The sequence below is a fragment of the Gorilla gorilla genome, chromosome 19 (assembly GCF_029281585.2).
Source record: "Gorilla gorilla gorilla isolate KB3781 chromosome 19, NHGRI_mGorGor1-v2.1_pri, whole genome shotgun sequence".
Lineage (NCBI taxonomy): Eukaryota > Metazoa > Chordata > Mammalia > Primates > Hominidae > Gorilla > Gorilla gorilla.
In genome coordinates, this window is record NC_073243.2 from 95049157 (window position 1) to 95074058 (window position 24902).

At 44.1% G+C, this 24902-nt stretch overlaps 1 long non-coding RNA gene across 1 annotated transcript in view; it reads left to right on the forward strand.

Annotated features, from left to right (window-relative positions):
• Window positions 1–23832, forward strand: part of LOC129527904 (uncharacterized) — a 48403-nt gene extending 24571 nt beyond the window's left edge. The window contains exons 3-4 of the long non-coding RNA XR_008672989.2: window positions 18282–18402; window positions 23512–23832. This is a non-coding gene — a long non-coding RNA (uncharacterized lncRNA). The remainder of the gene's footprint in view (window positions 1–18281; window positions 18403–23511) is intronic.
• The last annotated feature ends 1070 nt before the right edge of the window (window positions 23833–24902 follow it).

Genomic DNA, 24902 nt, shown 5'->3' on the forward strand with positions numbered 1-24902 from the left:
AGCTAATTTTTTGTATTTTTAGTAGAGACGGGGTTTCACCGTGTTAGCAAGGATGGTCTCAATCTCCTGACCTCGTGATCTGCTCACCTCGGCCTCCGAAAGTGCTGGGATTACAGGCGTGAGCCACCGTGCCTGGCCATGGCTTTCTTATCAGAAGTTTTTTTTAAATGAGAAAATGACTGCGTCCTTTTTTTTGTTTGTTTGTTTGTTTTTTTGCCCCTAAAAGCCCGGGAAGGAAATATATAGCAGAATTGTAAAAGCTATTCAAAGGATATTCCACAAGCCCCACTTCTCCAGCAGTGAGAAAATTTGGTGTTAGTCTAGAAATAGTTCCTACCTTTGAAGGTGTCTTAGGTCTTCAATTAAAAATGAGGTGTAATGAAAGCTCTGAGCCCATTTTGATGTTTAACTGAAGACAGCTAACCATCAAGTTTAAGTCAAGTCCCAATACTCCCTCTTATTTGGCCAAGATACAAGGAAGCCCAGCTGCTTGCTCTTTTGACACCAGTGGAAGTTTAAACCACACAAGCTCTGGGACACACATGGAACCCCTCACCCCTGGCCGCCACCTGATCATAGTGAAAGCCAACATGGTAGCCTTTCCCTGCTCTCGCAAGCCATTTTGAACCTGCTTGGGGGTCTGCCTTGCTCTCCCCAGAAAGTCTCACTAAGTGAGTAATAAAGTTTTTCATACCCTTTTGGTGCTGCTGTCGTGTCGTAGGTAAGGACATTAGCAATTTGTGAGGCCAAGGTGGATGGATCACCTGAGGTCAGCAGGGTCAGCAGTTCGAGACCAGCCTGGCCAATGTGGTGAAACCCCATCTCTACTAAAAATACAAAAATTAGCCAGGTGTGATGGCAGGTGCCTATAGTCCCAGCTACTTAGGAGGCTGAAGTGGGAGGATCACCTGGAGGTTGCAGTGAGCTGAGATTGCACCACTGCACTCCAGCCTGGGTGACAGAGCGAAATTCTTTCAAATAGATAAATAAAATAAGTACGGACATTAGGACCAAATTTTTGGTGGGGTTCCATCATGCCTCCCCACAAAGACATAACACGAGGAGACTTTATTTTGTTTTCATGAAACACACAAGAAAACTCAGTTGCTGGTGATTCACACTCATAATTATGGTACCGTCTCACAAATTATCCTGATAGGACTGTGCCTAGAAGTAGAATACAGTAGTAAGTCATGTCCTTCATAAAGAAGAAACCCTTCTGCTGTAAACACCCACTGGGTTTTAGCATAGTTTATTTACTTAGAGCAAGAGTAAGATTGCAAGTCCATTTCTATCTGCTAACGAACAAACACTAGAAAGTTCTTAGAGGCTTACAGACAGCCTGTTAATAACGCAGGCCAGATTCAAGACAAATAAAACATTTTTAAGGGCCTATCATTTGAAAGAAGCTCTAACAAAGAAAGGATTAGATTAGGCTCTAACCCTCAGGATTTCTAAAATAGAAAAGAGCACAGCTGCATTTTAAATCATCCGAGTGCGTGCATTATTTAGTAACTTCTTTTGTAACTGTTAGCACTACCGGTGCAATAAGAGAAAGTTAATTTTAGATGGCAGGGCATTTCCATTTTGTATATGTGTGTGTCATATGATTCATTCTCAAAAGCCTAGCTTGAAAGCCTCAGTTAAGATGTTTCTGTCGAGGTAAAACTGAAGCAAAATACTTTTATTCTAGTCCATGGTGCGGAGTTTACTCTGCCATGTAAAGCGGAGAATTTTCTCATTAATATTTCTGAGCTCTGTAATGCTTCCATTTTCAGCTGGGTTAAAAATAAAAGACATCATAATAGCGCCAACTAAGTATTTCTATCAGGGTAGGAGTAATAAGCGGTTAGTGCTCCGTGGGGATTATCACATTACATTCATGGAAAACCACCAGTGCAACCCAGGCGACATTCAAGTTTGCCGTTAAAAGTAATATATAGTTGTCTTGTGCTGAGGTCAGACTAATCTGGATAAGAAAGAAAAATGCTCTAAAAAAATAAAATACAGAATGAAAAGAAAGACAATATTCCCCCTTGTTGGCTTGTCCCTGAAATTGGGACCAGGCCAACATGCACACCCCACCGCTTCCTGCTGACATATTCTGGGGGTGAGAATCAATCCGCTCTTTGTAGATATTAGAAATTGTGGAGGCATTAAAAAGGCAAACACTGAATAGATCTAATGTAGTTGGAGACAAAGGGTTTAAGTGATGTGGAGGAAGAGGGCAAGAGGAAAGCCGGTCAAGATCTGGGCCAGCCAGTGTCTCATTGGAGGGACTGGGGGGGACTCAAGGTCACACCCGAGTCCACCTCACAGCTCAGAGTTGACCCTTATTTCTACTACTCTTAATGCTTTATGTCACCAACCAAATGCAAACAGCTGATTTCCCTTGGGACTAGACTTAAAAGGGACGTTTACAAAATATCCAAAGTGCAATGTTTCTTTAATGTTCTATTTTAAGTTAACCTGCGTGTGTGTGGGTGTTTGGGGAGGGGGGTGTTGTGTGTATGTGTATGTAGTTTACACATCCTGTATACAGTGGTGGGAATGTATTCTTTTCTTGTCTTTTTTTTTTTTTTTAAGAGACGAAGTTTCACTCTTGTCGCCCAGGCTGGAGTGCAATGGCGCGACCTCAGCTCACTGCAACCTCTGCCTCCCGGGTTCAAGCGATTCTCCTGCCTCAGCCTCCCAAGTAGCTGGGAATACAGGCGCCTGCCACCATGTCCAGCTAATTTTTGTATTTTTAGTAGAGACGGGGTTTCACTGTGTTGGCCAGGCTGCTCTCGAACCCCTGACCTCAGGTGATCCGCCCACCTAGGCCTCCCAAAGTGCTGGGATTACAGGTGTGAGCCACCACGCCCCGCCTCTTCCCTAGTCTTTTAAGAAACATAAACTCTGTATGCATCATATCTAACAGGTACTTCTGTTTGAGACTTGAGGTACAAAATTGTTTTAATAATGACTTAACCTTGAACTAATTTTGAGTGTTAAAGGTTTCACTCCATACTAGAGAATAAAGTTGAAAGGGTTTTTTTTCCTAACTGAATGACCAAAGCATTATTTTGCTAAAGCAATAAATAAACTTCAACTGTAAATTGTGCCATGCACTAAGTAGGTCACTGATATCAGATGTAGTCTAGGATTTCAGTTTAGCAGGATTATCTTTTCTAATTGCTGTTAAAATAAAACAACTATTTTTACTAAAAGCTTGGGGGTATGCTAGAGTGTTTTTAAAGCTATATTACAGCAAAAAAAAAAAAAAAAAAAAAAAATTCTTCCCATGACAAGTTTTTATAAAAATGCTTCCATTCACCTTACTGCCTTAGAAAAATTATACCCTGGATAGAATTCTGACTTTAAAGGTTTAGAGCCCTGGGATGCCACATGGGCACTGTGAATAGAATTTTCAATCAAGAACATAGTGAAACTCCATCTCTACTGAAAATGCAAAAATTAGCCAGGCATCGTGGTGCGTGCCTGTAGTCCCAGCTACTCGGGAGGCTGCAGGGGAATTGCTTGAACCTGGGAGGTGGAGGTTGTAGTGAGCATCATGCCACTGCACACCAGCTTGGGCAACAGAGCAAGACTTCGTCTCAAAAAAAAAAAAAAGAATTTTCAATCAGGAACTGTCATGCCCTTCCTGGAAGTACTATGAACACCACGGAATAAGCAAAGAATAAGTGAGAGAAGTTTCTCTTTATAGATTCCAGCTAAAGAAATGATAGAATTTGAATAGGACCACTTTATAACCCCAATAAATGGAGGGACCTGCCCATTGAGCACGAAGGGCTGAGAGCATCTCAAAAGTAGAGACAACCAGATATTGCACGTCTCCTGCTGGCAATGCCCCAGACTGTCTACAGAGTAGTCTTGCCCTACCCCACTCCCTCAAAAACAGCTTGAATCTGAACAAGCGTCTAGACCTAAATAGATATTTATAGGAAATATAAGGAAGAGAGAAAAATGTTATAGGACACCAAGGAGATGCCATCAGCAAAACTCATTTATGAAAAACTCTACAAGATAAATAATCCAGTTTCCTCGGCAAATGAGTTACAAGGAATTAAGAAAAAGAAAAAGTGCCAGGCACATTGGCTCATGCTTGTAAGGAGGACAAGACGAGGATGGCTTGAGCCCAGGAGTTCAAGACCAGCCTGGGAAACATAACGAGACCCTGTCTCTACAAAAAAATTTAAAAATTTAGCCTCATGTTGTGGTGTGTGCCTATAGTCCCCGCTACTTGGGAGACTAAAACAGAAGGATTACTTGAGCCCAGGAGTTCAAGTCTGCAGTGAGCTATGATCATGCCACTGCACTCCAGCCTGGGCAACAGAGTGAAACCCTGATCCTGTCACCCAAAAAAAAAAGGAAAACTACATAGGTTAAGAGACAACTACTCATCACAAGGTGACCTTATATACTTCTTGATTCAAACAAACCAACTAAAAGAAAAATTACATAGATGAGGAGATTGAAAACCCCCGGATATTTTTATCATAGTTAAGCAACAATTGTCATTTGTTTTAGAAATAATAATGGTATTTTGATTATGTTGAAAGAGAAAATCCTTATATTTTGAAGACACAGACTGAAACATTTACAGATTTTTAAGAATTAATTTCTTATTTGACAAAGGAGGTATGTTCTGGGATTACTTCCTCAAAGAAGTATGACTCTTTCCTCTTCCCCACCCTAAGCTGAAGTTCCCCTCCATCATATTTCAGTACTACCTTGTATATATCTCCATCTTTGCACCTCCATGTTGCATAATAATCTGTTTATGTGAGTGTTTCCACCACTAGACCGAGCATCATTAGGTCGGTGATCATGCCATAATTGATTTGGTTTCTCCAATTCCTGACACATGGTGAATCAATAAATGAATGAATGCATGAACAATTCATTAACACCAATATTTTATTTTCAGCTCTACATGCTTATAGTAGCCAGGAGTTTCAAACTCCCCAATGCAAATGATGACTGGTTTCTGATTCCCAAGCTATAGAATTACCAAACAGCTTTCAGTCTCACTGTTTTAGCCATGTCTTCCTCCAAAGAATCGATGATTAATAGTCATAATAGCCAACTTTTATAGCCCACTTCCTATACACTGGGCACTGTTCCGAGTACTTATGTTTTAAATAATATTTTCATTACAGTCCTTTGATGTAAGGCCTAGTCTGATCATTCTCATGTTAGAGATGAGAAACTGAAACACAGAGATGTGGGTCAGTGTCGAAGGTCTCTCATAAGGGGCAGACCTGGGATTCATACCCAGGAAATCTGCTTCCAGAACATCTTCACTTGACCATGCTCAACAACCTCCCTAAGATAACTAGAACCTTGCTAACCTAGTAGGTGTGGACTTTGCAGAAAGCTGCGTCTCTGGGCCATTGCAGTTCCAAGCACTTGATTCATAAGTGATCACTTTATTCATGCCAAAAAACACTATGAAATAAAGGCAACCTTAGGAAGATAAATAATCAGTATCAGAATAATGTAAGATAAAATACCATAGCAGAAGACTGTAAGATTGTCTTCAGATGTTTTGGGGGTTTTCTGTTTGTTTTTTGTTGTTGTTGTTATTTTTTGTTTTGAGACAGAGTCTCACCTTGATGCCCAAGCTAGAGTGCAGTGGCAAAATCTTGGCTCACTGCAACCTCCAATTCCTGGGTTCAAGTGATTCTCGTGCCTCAGCCTTCCAAGTAGCTGGGACTACAGGAACCCACCACCGCACCTGGCTAATTTTTGTATTTTTAGTAGAGATGGGGTTTCGCCATGTTGGCCAGGCTGGTCTTGAACACCTGACCTCAGATGATCCACCTGCCTCAGCCTCTGAAGGTGCTGGGATTACAGGTGTGAGCCACAGCTTTCAGATGTTTAGTCAATCAAATTACTTCCCACTTCAGTACAGACATTTTGCCCAGCTAGTTAAAGAGTATTTTCTCGGGATGAGATCAGATGTGGCATTGACCCCATACATAAGACACCCATCATCTGACTGGGAACAAAAAATGAATTCCCAATTTAGCTCTTTCCTTGTGCCTCCTGCCCCATCTGGATACTGCTTCTTTCTTGGAATAATATCACAGTTAATCAAGGTTACAAAAACACGGAACATTCCTCCCTCATTTGAGGAATTTGGGATTGGTCAAAATCATTGTTGAACAAAATATCTAAGACAGAATGGGACAGAATTTACTTGATCTTTCCTTTTTTTCTTTTTCCAAGGAAGAAAGAGTCTCACTGACTCCAGGATTCTTGGCTTAGCCATTACTCAAGCCACAAATACTTCAGTTATCCAGTGAGTCAGCAGCCTTCAACCACACTTTTAAATAAAGGCCTTCTATCATGATATTTTTCACATGTGTTTTACTCCCTGTTGTATACCCTATAAATGCTAAGCTGTTACGATTTTTTTCCTCTCATTTCTTTCTGCGGAGATAGACCTGATATTTCTTTCAAGAAGACTGTTACTTATTTTCTACTAAGACTCAAACGACGAACTTTCTAGTGAATTCAATTGGGAGCTTCTTCTGGCCAATTCTAGCATTACTCTTTTTTTTCTCTTTCTCTTTTTTTTTTTTGTTAATTTTTCTTTTTTTTCTTTGCAGATGGAGTCTCACTCTGTCGCCCAGGCTGGAATGCACTGGCACAATCTTGGCTCACTGCAACCTCCACCTCCTGGGTTCAAGCGATTCTCCTGCCTCAGCCTCCCAAGCAGCTGGGATTACAGGCATGCACCACCAGACCCAGCTAATTTTTTTTTTTTTTTTTTCTGAGACGGAGTCCTGCTCTGTCACCCAGCTCCCGGGTTCAAGCAATTCTCTTGCCTCAGCCTCCTGAGTAGCTGAGATTACAGGCTCCCGCCACCATGCCCAGCTACTTTTTCTGTATTTGTAGTAGAGATGGGGTTTTGCCATGTTGGCCAGGCTGGTCTCAAACTCCTGACCTCAGGTGATCCACCCACCTCAGTCTCCCAAAGTGCTGGGATTACAGGCGTGAGCCATCGTGCCCAGCCTTTTTTTTTTTTTTCCTACCTTATTGTGATACAACATGCATATATAAAATTTACAATTTTAGCCATTTTTAATTATACAACTCAGCAGCATTGAGTACATTCACACTGCTATGCAACCATCACCACCATTTATCTCCAGAACTTGCTTCATCTTCCCAAATTTAAACTGTGTATCTCTTAAATTCAAATTCCTATCCCCCAACCTAGGCCTAGCAACCACCATTATACCTTCTGTCTCTCCTAATTTGTTCTTTGCTATTTCGATGGTTTTAATAAATGTAATTGGCCAGGTGCGGTGGCTCACGCCTGTAATCCCAGCACTTTGGGAGGCTGAGGCCGGTGGATCACGAGGTCAGGAGATCGAGACCACGGTGAAACCGTGTCTCTACTAAAAATACAAAACATTAGCCGGGCGTAGTGGCGGGCACCTGTAGTCCCAGCTACTCGGGAGGCTGAGGCAGGAGAATGGCGTGAACCCGAGAGGTGGAGCTTGCAGTGAGCCGAGATTGCACCACTGCACTCCAGCCTGGGCAACAGAGTGTGACTCCGTCTCAAATAAATAAATAAATGTATTAATCATGATAAGGTCAGTGGGTTGCTAAAACAAAGAAACCTATACCTTTTTCTCCTTAAATCCATTTTTCAACTTTCAGTTATTAAATTTATAAATGATCCTTCCTTTTACAAGTAAGGCTAGAGTGCAGTGGCGCGATGTTGGCTCACTGCAACCTCCACCTCCTGGGTTCAAGCAATTATCCTGCCTCAGCCTGGGATTACAAGTGCCCTCCACCACTCTTGGCTAATTTTTGTATTTTCAGTAGAGACAGGGTTTTGCCATGTTGGCCAGCCTTGTCTTGAACTCATGACCTCAGGTGATCCACCTGCCTCAGCCTCCCAAAGTGCTGGGATTACAGGCACGAGCCACCTCATCTGGCCTTTTTTTTTTTTTTTTTTTTTTTTTGAGACCGAGTCTCACTTTGTAGCCTAGGCTGGAGTGCAGTAGTGTGTTCTCGGCTCACTGCAACCTCCACCTCCCGGCTTCAAGGGATTCTCCTGCCTCAGCCTCCTGAGTAGCTGAGATCACAGGTGTGTGCCACCACGCCCAGCTAATTTTTGTATTTTTAGTAGAGACGGGGTTTCACCATGTTGGCTAGGGTGGTCTCAATCTCTTGACCTCATGATCCGTCTGCCTCGGCCTCCCAAAGTGCTGGGATTACAGGCATGAGCCACCTCGCCCGACTGATCCTTACTTTTGATGCTCTGTTTTAATCCACTTGTCTGCACACTGCTTTTAAGCACATTTTATGTGGTTCTTAATATAATCAAATATTGGGCAGGAAAAAGAAAGGGTCTCTGATTAAAAACAAGTTTAAGGGCTGGGTGAGGTGGTTCACACCTATAATCCCAACATTTTGGGAGGCTGAGGTGGGAGGATCACTAGAGGCCACAAGTTTGAGATGAGCCTGGGCGATATAGCAAGACCCCATCTCTACAAAAAAAAAAAAAGTAAAAAATTAGTCAGGCATGGTGGCATGTGCCTGTAGTCCCAGCTACTGCGGAGGCTGAGATGGGAGGATAGTTTGAGCCCAGGAGTTTCAGGCTGAAATGAACTATGATTGCACCATTGCACTCCAGCCTGGGCAACAGAGCAAGAGTCTGCCTCAAAAAAAAAAACTAAATAAATAAATTTAAAGTGTGCTGGAGAAATAAGTTGTACCATTGGTTTTCCAAAGGCTTTAAATTATATGTATTTCAGTGACGTCTTTCTTCATGAACACTGTTAACCATGGATAATTAAGAATTTTCTAAGTTTGAGACAGTCGACTGATTTCCCACAAAAAGCTTTGACTCATTTATCAAGTTTTTTTTTTTTTTTTTTTTTTTTAAGACGGAGTCTTGCTCTGTGGCCGAGGCTGGAGTGCAGTGGCGCGATCTCGGCTCACTGCAAGCTCCGCCTCCTGGGTTCACGCCATTCTCCTGCCTCAGCCTCCCAAGTAGCTAAGACTACAGAAGCCCACCACTACGCCCGGCTAATTCTTTTGTATTCCTTATTAGAGACGGGGTTTCACTGTGTTAGCAAGGATGGTCTCGATCTCCTGACCTCATGATCCGCCCGCCTCGGCCTCCCAGAGTGCTGAGATTACAGGCGTGAGCCACCGCGCCGGCCTCAAGTTCTTTTAAAAGTAACTTTTCTCTTTCTCAGATATCTTTGAGCTGTCACATCAGAAAACAGAAAAAGAAAGGTAAACCTCAGGAGGGAATTACCAGGGAGAACTAAGTAAGTTAAGGATGAACATCTGATAACGCAACTTCTCAGCACCCGAGGGCAAATGGCAGGGAGAAAAGACTTGGGTTTTAAAAGCTGAGTGGGCAGAACGTACAGCACAGCGGAAAGAGCCCCTGCCTAATTTCTGAGACCTGGATGCCATGAGGAGTCTCCCTGCGGGCAGATGAAAAGGCAGCAGTTCCACACCCAGAGGCAGGGCCTGAGGATCACATTCACACCAACGAGTGGGAAGTAAAACCCACCCCATTCCCAACGCCTCAATATTCTTTTTTTTTTTTTTTTTTAATTTCAGTAGGTTTTGAGGGAACAGGTGGTATTTGGTTACATGAATAAGTTCTTCAGTGGTGATTTCTGAGATTTTGGTGCACCCACCACCCAAGCAGGGTACACTGAACCCAATGTGTGTAGTCTTTTATCCCTCACCCCCTTCCCACCCTTTCTCCTGAGTTCCCCAGAGTCCACTGTATGATTCTAATGCCTTCGCATCCTCACAGCTTAGCTCCCACGTATTTATTTTATTTTATTTTTTGAGACGGAGTCTCACTCTGTCACCCAGGCTGGAGTACACTGGCGCTATCTCGGCTCACTACAAGCTCCGCCGCCCGGGTTCACGCCATTCTCCTGCCTCAGCCTCCCGAGTAGCTGGGACTACAGGTGCCCGCCACCACGCCCGGCTAATTTTTTGTATTTTTAGTAGAGATGGGTTTTCGCCGTGTTAGCCAGAATGGTCTCCATCTCCTGACCTCGCGATCCGCCCGCGTCGGCCTCCCAAAGTGCTGGGATTACAGGCGTGAGCCACCGCTCCCGGACCTTAGCTCCCACTTATGAGTGAGAACGTATGATATTTGTGTTTCCATTTGTGAGTTACTTCACTTAGAATAATAGTTTCCAGTTCCATCCAGGTTGCTACGAATGCCATTATTTTGTTCCTTTTTATGGCCACAATTTCTTTATCCACATGTTAATTGACCAATATTGACTCAATATTCTAATAAAGTGGAAATTAAAAATAAAAATTACAGCCTGGGCAATGTGGCAAGACCCCATCTCTAAAAAAAATTTTAAAATGAGCCAGGCATGGTGGTGCATGCCTATAGCCCCAGCTACATGGGAGACTGAGACAGGAGGATTGCTTGAGCCAAGGAGTTTGAGGCTGCAGTGACCCATGATGGCACCACTGCACTCCAGCCTGAGCAACAGAGTGAGACCCTGTCTCAAAAAAAATTTTTGATTAAAATTAAAAGATCACGTAGGGTTAGTGAGGAAATGTCTCTCCAATGGATTTCCAAGAGCCTCATGTAATAAAATATAATTTATTATCACTGACGATAATAACCTTGTTTCTAAAACAAGATTTTAGAAAACTTTAACCTCCAAATCTCATTAGGATGACAGTACACACACTTAAGATCTTTAAGCAACCTTTCTATGCATTTTGTTTTAGTATATAATACACTAAATAGAATGTATATATTATATATGGTATGCATGGAGAGAGAGAGATCTAAAAAGTGAATTAACAAATGGACCACTACTTTTTGGATATTACACCGTTGGTATGCAAAATATGAGGAAAGGGGACTTTGCCCTTTGTGAAATTCTCCTTGGGACAAAAGGCTCAACGCTGATCATTCAGTGCTCCCACAACCCCTTTAATAAAGGTAAAAATATGTCCTGAGCACATTCCTGTTGGGATAATTACAAGGGACTTTCTACGAGAACAGTGTCTGCTTACCTTTCTACACACTAATTATCCTTCCAGGAAGTGGGGTTTTGCCCCGAGATCCCTCCATCCAAAACCCCCAATCGCTTCCTCTAAGGAAAACATTCATCATTTCCTTCCAGCCCAGGCCTAAACTATTTCACATTGTATTGCTCAGGGCTCTTAACAAGTCCAGAAACAATCACATTTGTGCTGTGACGATCCCTTGAAGGCAGAGTGGAAGAGATGTTGTGGAGCTTTCTAACTCCTTTCCAGTAACAACAAAATAAGCCATTGATCTTGAAAAGTGAGTAAAATCCAAATGGTTTAATAGTAAAGACATTACCCAGCAGCACCAAACACTTGCTGAAATCAGGCAGAATCTTGAGGAAAAAAAACTCATCAACCAAACTAAAATTATAAAAGGATGTTATGGTGAGGCGGCCAAAGCCTGGAGCCCTTCATCTATTTAGACAAAACAACTGCAAAGCTCACTTCAAACATGTTGATGTTTCTTCCATGGACTGGACACAACAAGCTGTTTCTGCCTTCTGAAAGTGTTTTTTCCCTTCCTTATCCTAACATCAAAATGAAACCACTAAGAGAACACAACATCTCCAATCCCAAATGGTGTTTCTCTGTAAGATCCAGCTCTCTCCAGCTGAGAAGTTCATCAAATCCTAATTTAGTAGCTATTCTTTTTCAAGTTGCAGTAAACATTGTAATAGACACAAACACACAGTACAGGTAGTGAGAAAATCACTGCCAAAAATATCACAAGCACCCCTCAGGCAAACTTCCTTTCTCTGACTTTCTTCAGTACTTCAAGGACCTGCACACAGTTGTCTGCCACACAGCAGATCACACTGAGGCCTTTTATGGAAGAGTGTCCCTCTCCCTTTCCTGCTCAAACTACTGTGTGCGTCGCTGGAGGCTGTAAGCCTGTGACCTGGACAAACAACAAGCCCCTGTGGTTCAGGGATCACTGCCCATTAAGAGGAGAGAAGAGGTCACTAGAAAAGGAATTCTGCTCAGTTAAGTGTCTTGCTCAGCAAGATGTAATGAGTATCTGATTCACCACACAGAGATCAATTGTTACAATCGTTTATTGGAGCCCAGGACATTAACAGCTTTAGAAGGGAGGAGAAAATAGCTCCCTTCTCCCTCTCAGCTGTCAGCACATGTTCCGCCTTCTGGTTACAGAGGAGGGGACACGCCCAGTAATTGTCCCCCAAGCCCTGGACACCTCCTCAGGAAAGGGATCTCCACAAAGCCCCCCAGCCTGAACTGCAAGACAGAAATGGAATTTATAAGCAACAGGCATAAATTTTAAACATTTTCTGTTTTTTAGTTATCCCACTTACTTGAAGCACTTTCAAAGAGAAGTAAAATATGTTAACTACTTTTTTTTTTTTTTTTTTTTTAACAGAGTACTGCTCTGTCCCCCAGGCTGGAGTGCAGTCCGGTGACTTGGCTCACTACAGCTTCAAACTTCTGAGCTCAAGCAATCCTCCTACCTCAGCCTCCCAAGCAGCTGGGACTACAGGCAAGTGCCACCACATCTAGCTAACTTTTTGTATTTTTTGTAGAGATGGAGTCTCGCTATGTTGCCCGGGCTGGTCTTGAACTCCTAGGATCAAGTGATTCTCCCACCTCAGCCTCCCAAAGTGCGTGAGTCAGTGTGCCTGGCCATTAACTACACTACTCTTTTCTTTTTTTTTTTTTTTTTTTGAGACGGAGTCTCGCTCTGTCTCCCAGGGTGGAGTGCAGTCATGCAATCTTGGCTCACTGCAACCTCCGCCTCCTGGGTTCAAGCAATTCTCCTGTCTCAGCCTCCTGAGTAGCTGGGGTTACAGGCACACGCCACCATGCCCAGTTAATTTTTGTATTTTTAGTAGAGACAGGGTTTCGCCACATTGGCCAGGCTGGTCTGAAACTCCTGGGCTCAAATGATCCTCCCCTCTCGGCCTCCCAAAGTACTGGGATTACAGGCGTGTCACTGTGCCTGGCCATTAACTACTTTCAAAAGCTCTCTTCATATAAATCTCAGGAAACAAGGGTAGACAAAGACATGTATGTCTTCTCATATTTTTCATCTGATTTCTACTCTTAATTCTAAATTCTTCAAAGATAAAGGCCAAAGCTAATTAATCTATGTGGTCCTTACGGTACTGGCAGAAACAGCTGCACGTGGAGTATTCTGAATCCATCTTATTTTTGTTCATTTTTGAAAATTTAAACCATTTCCTTTTCTTTCTCATTTTTCTTCATTTCCTCTTCCTACAGTTTCTTAGGTCTGCCTTCCTGTTTTCTGTCTTCATTTGATCCTCCTTGTTCATATCCACCTCTCTCGCCCCTTTTCCTTCAATTTTTATTTTAAAAGCTGTCTGTCTTCTAGAATTAACTCAAGCTTCCAGAAACTAGCAGGTGCTTATTGAAGGAATTGATGAGTGGATGAAATTGCCGTCCATTCAGACAATCTGGGTCTTCTTCTAGACTCAGAACAGAAGAATGAGGAAAAAAAATGGAATTCTGTCAGGAGAGAAATGGAATTCAGTTGGGAGAGAAGACTGGGCACTTCCCGTCTCCTGCTCTTCTGCACAGGCTTATTGAAATAATGGACAAATCAGCCAGGCGTGGTGGCTCACGCCTGTAATCCCAATACTTTGGGAGGCCAAGGCAGGTGGATCACCTGAGGTCAGGAGTTCAAGACCAGCCTGGCCAACATGGTGAAACCGCATCTCTACTAAAAATATAAAAATTAGCTGGGCTTGGTGGCGGACGCCTGTAATCCCAGCTACTCTGGAGGCTGAGACAGGAGAATCACTTGAACTCGGGAGGCAGAGGTTGCAGTGAGCCAAGATCACACCATTGCACTCCAGCCTGGACGACAGAACAAGACTCTGTCTCAAAAAAAAAAAGACAAATCATGCCCAGCTGAGGAAATGAGCAAGCACATATGAAAAAGTCCCGAAAATAAAAACAGCAGCAAAAAAATGGTTGTATGCCAAACAACAGTTCCCAGCTCTCCAGGAAAAACTCATTCATAAATCGGAAGAAATTGGTACTCATCTACTGAAGGGAATAGAAAGAGCCTTCTTTGTGCAACCTGTGCTGCAAAGACCACAAGCACTGCGGTCAGACAAAAGACAAACAAAGAGACGTCTGGGAAATGCCACAACTGAGAATAAAGTCACTTCATATAGCCAAGAGGCTGCCACCACACAGATGCCTCCTGTAGATATCCAACTATCAGAACAGATAGTATAATATTCTATAATGAGAAATGTGTTTCACCAAAGCAACACTATTGTATCCTGTCCAATAAAGAAAATGTATTTCCTTTTCTTTCATTATCCCATTTTAACACCAATTCCATTATTGCGTCTTCATGTCCTGGGCAATTCCACAGTGGACAACATCAAGGTATTAAGCATTGTTTCTGCCAGGCCTCCCTGTACTTCAGCACCACACCCCAAATTAGTCATAAAGCTCATGAAAATACCAGTCTCTCTAGAAGCTGACACGCAAAATTCATTCCAGGCAGCTTGATTTTCCCTCCCACCAACTGTTAGAGTCATTGTGGTTACATCTAGCCATAAGATCTTTCCTTTCATCCACATTTAAACTGTGTGCCATGTAGCATGCAGCACCAATGAGGTTACGGGGAATGATGGAAAAAGGAAGAGTGAATGGAAAGAAAAGATCATGTGTCTTCTCTGTGTTTCTTTTCTTTATTTTTTTTTTTTTAGACAGAGTCTCGGTCTGTTGCCCAGGCTGGAGTGCAATGGTGTGATCTAGGCTCACTGCAACCTCCTCCACCTCCAGGGTTCAAGCAATTCTCCTGCCTCAGCCTCCTGAGTAGCTGGGATTACAGGAACCCAACACCACGCCCAGCTAATTTTTTTGTATTTTTAGTTAAGAAGGTGTGTCACAATGTTGGCAAGGCTGGTCTCAAACTCCTGACCTCAGGTGATCCACCTGCTTCGGCCACCCAAAGTGCTGGGATTACAGGCGTGCGCCACCGCGCCTGGCTCTTTGTGTCTTTTCCTTTAGGGAAGAAACAAATGAAAAAGCGAATAAAGAACATAAGGTCGCTTTTTGAAATTCATTAATGTAAACCTTTTCTCTTGACAAAATAAAGATAAAAATTTAATAACCCTATGGCAGCACATGCCCCCTACTACCTCTTTTTTTCTTTTTTTGAGATGGAGTTTTGCTCTTGTTGCCCAGGCTGGAGTGCAACTGAGAGGTGACAGATTGCTAGCAGTCCTCACAGCCCTCGCTCGCTCTCCGCTCCTCCTCTGCCTGGGCTCCCACTTTGGGGGCACTTGAGGAGCCCTTCAGCCCGCCGCTGCACTGTGGGAGCCCCTTTCTGGGCTGGCCAAGGCCGGAGCCGGTTCCTTCAGCTTGTGGGGAGGTGTGGAGGGAGAGGCGCGGGCGGGAACCGGGGCTGCGCGTGGTGCTAGTGGGCCAGCGCGAGTTCCGGGTGGGCGTGGGCTCAGCTGGCCCCGCACTCCGAGCGGCCGGCCGGCCCCGCCAGCCCCGGGCAGTGAGGGGCTTAGCACCTGGGCCAGCAGCTGCTGTGCTCAATTTCTCGCCACGCCTTAGCTGCCTTCCCGCGGGGTAGAGCTTAGGACCTGCAGCGCGCCATGCCTGAGCCTCCCTTCTCCGTGGGTTCCTGTGTGGCCGGAGCCTCCCTGAGGAGCGCCGCCCCCTGCTCCACCGGGCCCAGTCCCATCGACCACCCAAGGGCTGAGGAGTGCTGGTGCAGGGCGCAGGACTGGCAGGCAGCTCCACCTGCGGCCCCAGTGCGGGATCCACTGGGTGAAGCCAGCTGGGCTCCTCAGTCTGGTGGGGACTTGGAGAACCTTTATGTCTAGCTAAGGGATTGTAAATACACCAATCAGCACTCTGTATCTAGCTCAAGGTTTGTAAACACATCAATCAGCACCCTGTGTCTAGCTCAGGGTTTGTGAATGCACCAACCCACACTCTGTATCTAACTACTCTGGTGGGGACTTGGAGAACCTTTGTGTGGACACTCTATCTAGCTAATCTAGTGGGGATGTGGAGAACCTTTGTGTCTAGCTCAGGGATTGTAAACGCACCAGTCAGCACCCTGTCAAAACAGACCACTCTGCTCTCTGTAAAGTGGACCAATCAGCAGGATGTGGGTGGGGCCAGATAAGAATAAAAGCAGGCTGCCAGAGCCAGCAGCGGCAACTCTCTGGGATCCTTTTGCACGCTTTGGTGGCTTTGTTCTTTCACACTTTGCAGTAAGTCTTGCTGCTGCTCACTTTTTGCGTCCACACTGCTTTTATGAGCTGTAACACTCACTGCGAAGATCTGCAGCTTCACTCCTAAAGCCAGGGAAACCAGGAACCCACCAGGAGGAACGGACAACTCCAGGCCCGCCGCCTTAAGAGCTGTAACACTCACCGGGAAGGTCTGCAGCTTCACTCCTGAGCTGGCGAGACCACGAACCCACCAGAAGGAACAAACTCCGAACACATCCGAATATCAGAAGGAACGAACTCTGGACACGCAGCGTTTAAGAACTGTAACATTCACCGCGAGGGTGTACGGCTTCATTTTTGAAGTCAGTGAGACCAAGAACCCACCAATTCCGGACACACAATGGCACAATCTCAGTTCACCTCAACCTCTGCCTCCCGAGTTCAAGCAATTCCCCTGCCTTCGCCTCCCGAGTAGCTGGGATTATAGGCACGTGCCACCACACCCGGCTAATTTTGTATTTTTAGTAGAGACAGGGTTTCTCCATGTTGGTCAGGCTGGTCTCGAACTCCCGACCTCAGGTGATCTACCTGCCTTGGCCTCCCAAAGTGCTGGGATTACAGGCATGAGCCACCACACCCGGCCTCCTTTTTTTTTTTTTTTTTTTTTTTTGAACATTTACTCTTCTGTAATAAAAGACTCAGACTATAGGCTCCACACGATTTCGCAAATGTTTTTTCTTCGAGGCAGAACATGGAATTGATTGCTGCTTTTTAAAAATAAGTCATATCGGGTCCAGGCGCAGTGGCTCACCCCTGTAATCCCAGAACTTTGGGAGGCCAAGGCGGGCAGATCATGAGGTCAGGAAATCAAGACCGTCCTGGCTAACACTCCGTGAAACCCCGTCTCTACTAAAAATACAAAAACAATAGCCGGGCGTGGTGGCGGGCGCTTGTGAGTAGTCCCAGTTACTAGGGAGGCTGAAGCAGGAGAATGGCGTGAACCCGGGAGGCAAGCTTGAAGTAAACAGATCGCGCCACTGCACTCCAGCCGGGGCGACAGAGCGAGACTCCGTCTCTCTCTCACACACACACACACACACACAAAGTCATATCAGATTCATGGGTTTTCAAATAATGACAATAATAACTTCCAAAACCAAGCTTTCATGGAAGAAATACACTTTCACCCATTACATCGTACTCCAGGCTAGACTTTTTGCTGATCCTCTGTTTCCTAATGAATTTGCTTTAAGTTTTAAGAGAAAGCTGAATACTCTCTAGAGGGAACCACAGTCTATAGCGACAGTTAACTCATACTTTCCTAAAAGCCATGTCTCCAAAGAGAAACAAGAGGTATTAATCCCAAACTACGGTGACATTATTTTAAATAATTCCATTTTAGATCAGATTAAGCCTAGATTAAGCCCACACACGGATCACTTTCCTTCTCAAAAAATGAAAGCGCTTTATGGAGATGAACAAAGTAAGCTTCACAAATCTGCTTTTTGAAGGTGAAAATATCACACTTGCTTACAAAAGGGCAAGATTGTGGTTTTTCTCTGCTGGTTTTTTTTTTTTCTTTTTTTTTCTAGTAGTAAAAGCAGGGGTGACAGTCCCAGAAATGTGCAATGTGCTGGAAAGAAGGTGGTGGATAAGACCACTCTTCTCTTATTAGGAAATAAGCCAGGCTGGCCCATGCCTTCTCTGTACATAGAGAACAACTCAGAAAGCTTCCCAGGAAAACCACTCTGGCTGGCTGTGAGAGTCTCAGAGACAGTGGATTCCCAGGCTTGTTGAAACTCAGTGCATTGGGTTCCCGCAGGTTTTCTTCATTTTTTAATTGTCCCAACCTCTGTCTATATTTTACAATTCAGAATCTTTCTTGTCATTGTGATTCTGGCAGATTCTGTATTTTCTTGTAACTTAAGTTTGAAGGCATCTCACACTCCCCATTATATGCAATATATCCATAAGCGGGAGAGATTTAATCTTTTAATTTTTTATATTTTATTTTATTTTTTGAGACAGGGCTTTAGTCTATGGCCCAGGCTAGAGTGCAGTGCTGTGATCTTGGCTCACTGTAACAACCTTCACCTCCGGGACTCAAGCAATCCTCCCACCTCAGCCTCCCAAGCAGCTGGAACCACAGGTATGCACCACCACACCCAGCTAATTTTTTTTTGTATTTTTGGTAGAGATGGGATTTCCCCATGTTGCTCAGGCTAGTCTCAAACTCTTGGACTCAAGTGATCTGCCCACCTCGGTCTCCCAAAGTGCTGGGATTACAGGCATGAGCCACTGCGCCTGGCCAATCTTTTAGAAAATAGAACAATTGTCTTCTTATATTTTCTCTTTCTCCTATGCCCTGTCCTAAAATAATCTCCTTTATTCTCTCAATATTTTAGTGTCATTTAAAAAATACTCTAAGAAGAGTTAATGTGTTCAAGTGCTTGGGAACCTTGGTTAAGGGGTCTGAGAGAAACAAGAAAGAGGAAATGCAGGCACATCCCATACATTGTTGCAACATCCATGCTGAGAGATTATGAGCAGGCAGAAAACAAAAGGGCCCTATGAAGGACTTAAGAGAGAAATTGTATCCCAACCTACAACTGTGGAGTTGTTACAAAGGGTTCTTTAAATATTTCTGATGGGAATGAAATGAATTATGGCTAAGGAGGGGGGAAGAGTGTTTAAAGGGCAGATGTCAGGTAAATGAAAATGGTGAATTTCCTAATTGGCCACACCCACCTCACCTCGTCAATAAGTTCTTTTTCTTTTTTATTTAAGACTTGGAAGTTATCTCTTGCATAATTTGCTTCTGACCTCTATATATTCGGAATTGCTTCTGTTTGGATCACCCCTCATTCATTAAAAGACTTTTCCATCTTAGGAAGTTTAGAAAAAGCTCTTGCCACTCATCGTTTGTAGAAAAGCTTTTACACGGAAACAAATATATGCCAGATCCTTTGCTATGGGCTGGATTTACTAAACATCCCTGGATTACTTTATAATTGGAATCCTTTTTATGGAGACCTGGACCAAATAAAATCTACGCAGACCTGCATTATATCATTTAATCTTCACAGCAATCCTTGGGAAAATGAGCATCTATTGTTCTATGCTACAAGAGAGGAAACGGAAATGCTCTGTAGCTAAATAATTTACCTACCGTCACAGAAGAAGCTTTCCCACTGTGTCTGACACACCTGTGCTTTCCTTCCCGGCTACCACCTCTTTGCCAGACCTAGGGGAGAAAGGCCAGATCCAAGATCTTTGGTCCTTCAAGCCAACTTAAATTACAATTTAAAATTTTACACTTCTTTGCCAGAAATAATGGGAAAAGGCCAGATCTTAGATCTTAGTCTTTTAATTCAATTAATTATATATGTTTATAATTATAGATAAATATATTATACATATAAACATATATATATTTCCTTTTTAAATCAGTTTCTTGCTCTGTTGTCCAGGCTACAATGCAGTTGTGTGATCACAGCTCGTTGCAGCCTCAATCTCCTGGGCTCAATCAATCCTTCTGCCCCAAACTTCCAAGGAGCTGGGACTACAGACATGCGTCACCACACCCCACTAATTTTTAAAACTTTTTGTAGAGACAGGGTCTCACCATGTTGCCCAGGCTGGTCTGGAACTCCTGGGTTCAAAAGAACCTCCTACCTCAGCCTCCCAAAATGCTAGAATTACAGGCGTGAGCCACCACACCCATCGTAAAATACTTATATAATTTTAAATGTCTGGTCTTAAAATTTTAAATGACCATGTCACTATTTGGCACCAGGCTTTTCTGGGTTTCATTGGTTTATGTTTATTTGGCTTTAGCCTGGAAAAGGAAAAGCAGTTTAAAATGCATAGTCTTCTCTTTCTTTTCTTCCTCTCTCCCTGTCTTTCATTCGTTTGCCAAAGGTAGAATGTATGTGTAGAAAACCTACTGGACCTGCACACGCATAGCATCTCCTCTCTGGTCACACCACTTGCACACTGTTCCAGGAGTCAGAAACCTTTTCTGTAAAGGGCCAGGCAGGAAACAGGTCAGGCTTTGCAGGTCAGAAGGTCTCTGCTATAACTACTCAGCTCTGCATTTAGAGCTCAAAAGCAAGCAGAGGCAATACAGAAATGAACTGGCGTAGTTGTGTTCCAACAACTGTGTTCAAGAAACAGCCCAAAGGCTTGATTAATCCATCCTGTACCACAGGCAGTTATAGCGTTATCCCCACGGGATCTCCTCTGATGTCAAAGTTCTTAACATGGGGTCCGCTGGCTTCAGGGAGTCTCTAAACTGCCCCTGAAATAATTTGCAAGATGTTGTCTTTATATCTTCTTGTTCATATGTCATTTTTTAGGTCATATGGGTCCCATAGCCCTCATCAGGTTCTCAAATGTTTGACTCAGAATAAGGTTAAACCTGAGACCCACAGTTCCAATATTGGCTGGTTTCTTCAGAGTCAAGTTGCGCAAGTCAAGCCCTGCTGTATTTTCAGTTACCTTTTCCCTATGATTCACAAGGCTCACACTGTACTATTACGTGGATCCTAAAATCACCTCACACAATTTTCCCATCTTTGAGCCTCTGCAAATGTTTGCCAAGCTATTTGACATGAACCTTTCATCTAATCCAGTTCAACTCATGAACAACCAAAGTAGCTCCTGAAAGCCAGGCTGTGTGTCCTGGGAGTAGAGAAACAGATCATGGAGTGGGAAGGAAGTCGGATGAGCAAACCACCAGGTCAATGTGGCAGGGAGAGTTAGAGGCTCAAGAGGGGTGCCTACCCTGGATTTGGGGTCAGGGATGTTTCCTGGAGGAAATCCTCATGATGCTGGGGTCTTATTTGAGAGGTGAAGCAGGCTGGGCTTCTCGGTCCAGTGGGGAGTTGGAGAACTTTTCTGTCTAGCTAAAGGTTCGTAAAGGCACCAATCAGCATGCTGTAAAAACGCACCAATCAGCACTCTGTGTCTAGTTAAAGGTTTGTAAACGCACCAATCAGTACTCTGTAAAATCACACCAATCAGCGCTCTGTGTCCAGCTAAAGGTTTGTAAACACACCAATCAGCACTCTGTAAAAATGGACCAATCAGCAGGATGTGGGCAGGCCAAAAAAGGGAATAAAAGCTTGCCACCCAAGCCAGCACTGGCAACCTGCTGGGGTCCCCTTCCAGGGTATGGAAGCTTTGTTCTTTTGCTCTTCACAATAACTCTTGCTGCTGGTCACTCTTTGGGTCCGTACTACCTCTATGAGCTGTAACACTCACCATGAGGGTCTGCAGCTTCATTCCTGAAGTCAGCGAGACCAGGAACCCACTGAGAGGAACAAGCAACTCGGGAAGTGCCACCTTTAAGAGCTGTAACATTTGCTGCGAAGGTCTGCAGCTTCACTTTTGAAGTCAGCGAGACCAAGAACTCACCGGAAAGAAGAAACTCTGGACATGTCTGAACATCTGAAGGAAAAAACTCTGGACACACCATCTTTAAGAACTGTAACACTCACTGCGAGGGTCCGTGGCTTCATTCTTGAAGTCAGTGAGACCAAGAACCCACCAGAAGGAACCAATTCCGGACACATTATGAATGCATGAGAATTTGAATCTCGGACCGGAATTTCTCTCTGCTTGCTGAACAGAGAGAAAGACGGCAGGTAGAAGAGGAGACACATGCCAGTGTCTTTAGACAAATCACAATTGAGTTTGTTGGAACATAAAGCAGGGTGGAGTGACAAAAAGACTAGACTGCAGAGGGGAAAGAGGTCGTATCACCAAGGACCTTGTTCAGTACTCTGTGGTAAAGGCAATGAGAAGTCCTCTTTTTTTCTTTTTCTTTTTTTTTTTTTTTTCTGAGACAGTCTTGTTCTGTTGCCCAGGCTGGAGTACAGTCAGTGGCACGATCTCAGCACACTGCAACCCCCACCTCCCGGACTCAAGATATTCTGCCTCAGCCTCCCGAGTAACTGAGATCACAGGCGCCCGCCACCACACCTGGCTAATTTGTTTATTTTTGGTACAGATGGGGTTTTCACCATGTTGGCCAGGTTGGTCTCAGACTCCTGACCTCAAGTGATCCACACGCCTTGGCCTCCCAAAGTACTGGGATTACAGGGTGAGCCACAGTGCCTGGTCAAGAAGTCTTATAGAGATAAAAGCCTGCTGCTCAGTGTGGCTGGTTGGCCAGCTGATTTGACAGAACTGGGAGCCTGTTAGAAATGAAATCCTGGACCCAACCTAGACTTACTGAATCCAAATCTGCATTTTAACACATCCCAGGGTGATTCATATACTCAGAGGTGATACATATACACAGAAGCACTTATTTATCCTGAGTAAACCCTGTCCCCCATTTCAGGTGGCAAACTCCTACCTACTCAAGTTTCCCAGATGGCCCTTTGAGTGTTTCCCAAATGTCCCCCAGGGCACTTGTTAAGTATAGGGATTTCTGGCCTCTCCCTCGGACCTTCTTCGGTAAGTCAAGGTTGGGGCTAAGGAATTTGTTCTTCCAGCAAGTATTCAGGAAGGACTCTTAAGAAAGTTTGGGACAATGCATTTCCTGATCCCCAACTCAGCAGAATGAATTCCTTCTATGTCCCCATAGCACTTTATCCTCACTTGTATCATGGTATTAGTGGGTTGCTCTATTATTATTATTTTTTTTGAGACAGAGTTTCACTCTTGTTGCTCAGACTGGCGTGCAGTGGTGTGATCTCAGCTCACTGCAACCTCTGCCTACTGGGTTCAAGCGATTCTCCTGCCTCAGCCTCCTGAGTAGCTGGGACTACAGGTGTGCGCCACCACCCCCAGCTAATTTTTGTATTTTTTTTTTAGCAGAGACGGGGTTTCACCATGTTGGCCAGGGTGGTCTCAATTTCTTGACCTCGTGATCCACCCGCCTCAGCCTCCCAAAGTGCTGGGATTACAGGTGTAAGTTATTATTATTTTTTAAATGTACCTGTTTTCCTTGGTAGACCTTGAGCCCTTTTGTGTTGCCAGGGCCTGGCCCAGGACCTTAAATTCAATAAAAGATCCAGTGTGTACATGAATAACAGGGACTACCACATGGCCACCAATTAGTGTGAGTCCATTGGCCTGACCAAAGGTCAAATGTGGCATTAAAACGAAAGTAGCTTCAGTTTGAATGAGCCATTCATCAGCAGGATTTTGTTCCGAATATCCAAATCAAGGTCGAGAGTATGTTCCTGTTACCAGTTCAAGCTGAAACTTTTCTTTGCACTAAAACTGGACATTTTGTTCCCTCTAGCAACGGCCAATTAGGGCAGCTCCGGCTTGCCTCCCAAGGCGATGCTCCCCTCCTCCAGCAATTACTACCTGAGGACGGCTTTATTTCCCTGGCCTTGCAAACCACCCAAGGACTGCGTTTGACCGGTTGACCTTCTTTGACAGCAAATTCCTCTAGCTGACCACAAGTCACATGAAGAAGTTATTTCCTTTTATTTGTTCTAAATTTCCTTTTTAAACTGTTGGCCTCCTTCAAGGGTATAACTTTTAAAGGAGAAATAAATACAATTGTTGTTTTGTTGTGAGCAGGAATAGTTAGGGAATATAAATATTTTTTAAATCCCTTGCAGAATCTGTGATTTAATTATATATATTATATATATATATATATTTTTTTTTTTTTCTGGACACAAATGTGTTCATTTTTCAAATTTTGCAAAATAAAGAAAAATGTAAAGAATATACATCCAGGCTGGGTGCAATGGCTTATGCCTGTAATCCCAGCACTTTGGGAGCCAAAGGCAGGCAGGCAGATCACTTTGAGCCCAGGAGTTTGAGACCAGTCTGGGCAACATGGTGAAACCTCATCTCTACGAAAAATACAGAAAATTAGCTGGGCATGATGGTGTGTGCCTGTAGTCCCAGCTACTCGGGAGGCTGAGATGGGAGGATCACCAGAGCCCATGAGGTCGAGGTTGCAGTGAGTGGAGATCGTGCCACTGCACTCCAGCCTGGGAAACAGAGCCAGACCTTGTCTCAAAAAATTAAAAAAAATTAATACACACACACACACACACACACCCTACCATCTAGAATGTTATGATTATATTCTCTATTAAATAAGAATTAGTCTTAAACATTAGTCATATTAGCATTTTCTCGTATGTAAATGTGCTTTTGTCATCTAAGCTTCATGAAACCAGCATCAAATACACGTCTGCACAATGCTTTTCTTTGTTTTTTCTTTTTTGAAACTGAGTCTGGCTCTGTTGCCAAGGCTGGAGTGCAGTGGCACGATCTCGGCTCACTGCAACCTCCACCTCCCAGGTTCAAGCCATTCTCCTGCCTCACCCTCCCAAGCAGCTGGGACTAAAGGCGCCCGCCACTGTGCCCGGCTAATTTCTGTATTTTTAGTAGAGACAGGGTTTCGCCTTGTTGGTCAGGCTGGTCTGGAACTCCTGACTCAGGTGATCCGCCCGCGTTGGCCTCCCAATGTGCTGGGATTACAGGCATGAGCCTCCGCGCCTGGCCACAATGCTTTTCATGCCTGAAGAATCCACTGCCTCCCAGGCAGAAAAGTGATGTGAGGGACTGGACAGAGCCAAGACCAGCTGAGGCTCCAAGTGAAAGGAAAGAAAGGGGTTAAACTCCCCTACAGAGCTCTTACTTTACAATGAAACTGCAGGATTTGTC